Here is a 2500-nt window from a genome sequence, read left to right as displayed (position 1 = left end):
CTAACCTAACCCATGTTGTCCCCTAACCTAACCCATGTTGTCCCCTAACCTAACCCATGTTGTACCTTAACCTAACCCATGTTGTACCTTAACCTAACCCATGTTGTGCCTTAACCTAACCCATGTTGTGCCTTAACCTAACCCATGTTGTGCCTTAACGTAACCCATGTTGTGCCTTAACGTAACCCATGTTGTGCCTTAACCTAACCCACGTTGTGCCTTAACGTAACCCACGTTGTGCCTTAACGTAACCCACGTTGTGCCTTAACGTAACCCACGTTGTGCCTTAACGTAACCCACGTTGTGCCTTAACGTAACCCACGTTGTGCCTTAACGTAACCCACGTTGTGCCTTAACGTAACCCACGTTGTGCCTTAACGTAACCCACGTTGTGCCTTAACGTAACCCACGTTGTGCCTTAACGTAACCCACGTTGTGCCTTAACGTAACCCACGTTGTGCCTTAACGTAACCCACGTTGTGCCTTAACCTAACCCACGTTGTGCCTTAACCTAACCCACGTTGTCCCCTAACCTAACCCACGTTGTCCCCTAACCTAACCCATGTTGTCCCCTAACCTAACCCATGTTGTCCCCTAACCTAACCCATGTTGTCCCCTAACCTAACCCATGTTGTCCCCTAACCTAACCCATGTTGTCCCCTAACCTAACCCATGTTGTCCCCTAACCTAACCCATGTTGTCCCCTAACCTAACCCATGTTGTGCCCTAACGTAACCCATGTTGTGCCCTAACGTAACCCATGTTGTGCCTTAACGTAACCCATGTTGTGCCTTAACGTAACCCACGTTGTGCCTTAACGTAACCCACGTTGTGCCTTAACGTAACCCACGTTGTGCCTTAACGTAACCCACGTTGTGCCTTAACGTCACCCACGTTGTGCCTTAACGTAACCCACGTTGTGCCTTAACGTAACCCACGTTGTGCCTTAACGTAACCCACGTTGTGCCTTAACGTAACCCACGTTGTGCCTTAACGTAACCCACGTTGTCCGCTAACGTAACCCACGTTGTCGCCTAAACCTGCTCTGTAATTGTTATACGACTCGTTCAATTAGTGTAGTGTTGCCCACCCGCAACCCTCGCAATATAGTTCGCTACTCGCACTGCCCGCTCCCCTGTGTATCGCTTCATGTTAAACACCTTGCAAGTCTTGCTGACTTTCCACATGCTCCTGCTGTACACTGTTATGTGGATGGCAGCAGGACGTACATGCCGCCCCCCCCCCCACCCCTCCCCACGTCCCCACCTTGCCCCCTGCCTTCGCAAGCTGGTTGGTGAGAAGTTTGCATGTTCAATGCCCTTCGCATGCGACGTACTCAGGCTACGTTGTGGTGCGGCCTGTGTCAACTGTCCGCTGATGTCGTACGCATAAACCACAATCTGTACTGCACATTCGTCCTTATGTACTGAATGATACATCGTGGCACATGTGTGACCGTACAACGACTGCGCCCAAAAACGGCGGACCATACAGTGCAAATATTGTGCACGCAGCTACGTGTCGTCTCCCTATGAGAGCTGGATTGCAGTGTGGTACGCCATAGAGACGTGTGGGAGGAACGGACGCCGTGGATGGCGATCAGCATGAGCTGTGTGTTGATGTATTCGGACCTAGTCGTCTCTCCTCAAACACCGTGATAGCATGGTGCACCGCGTTCCATATCTGCGACATGCTACAGAGGCCGGTTGACAGTCGTTCGAGCAATGGACATCGCATACGTACGGGGGCCACCTTCCACGTATTGTCTAGGCGTGCACATTTTGTTGCGTGTATGTGGGCAGACGTAGTGTGGCGTGACACCTGACACAGGCATGCAATAATCGTTGAAGTTGCTAATGGCGATGGACGCCTACGTTTGCTGGTGAAGTTACGCAAATGAAGAAATGGTAACCCGTTGTGGTGCGGTTGTTCTCGCTAGGGGTGAATCGGTGATGGCGACGATAGGTTGAGGTACTAACCGGTTGTTCCAGCGATACCCACCATGCCGATGAAACTGAACGGCATCTGGGTGTGAAGCGATACGCGGCGGTGGCTGGGTGGGACCGTCCCCGGCCGGTGAGGGGGCGCCTCCCGGCGTGCTGGCCGCGCGGTGCGTGGGCGCACGCGCTACAGCCGGCTGGTGGGGGCGGCCAGTGGCAGGCGCGCCGGCCGACGGACGCGGCAGGCGTCGCAGCTGCGCGCCGGCGCACCCTGCGCGCGGCGCCGTGCGGCCAAAGTAGGTCCTCGCGGGCCCGGTGCGAAGCGCGGTGGACATCTTCAGTGTGCTGGTCCGATTGAGGACTGTGTGCGTTGAGGATGCGCCGCCGCCCGGCGCTCGGCGCCGCGACGCCGTCTGCTGCTCGGTCGCCCCAGCGGTTCTCGCTGGTGGTTTGTATCGCAGCTGTGCGGATGTGTTGGCGCGTGCGCTGTGCTGGGAGAGTTCGCTTCGGCACCCAAGTGGGGCTTTTGTCCTTCTGTGGCGCTGGCGTTGGAGCTGCCG

Source organism: Schistocerca piceifrons, unplaced genomic scaffold, assembly GCF_021461385.2.
Source record: "Schistocerca piceifrons isolate TAMUIC-IGC-003096 unplaced genomic scaffold, iqSchPice1.1 HiC_scaffold_961, whole genome shotgun sequence".
NCBI lineage: Eukaryota > Metazoa > Arthropoda > Insecta > Orthoptera > Acrididae > Schistocerca > Schistocerca piceifrons.
Note: the sequence above shows the minus strand (reverse complement) of the source record.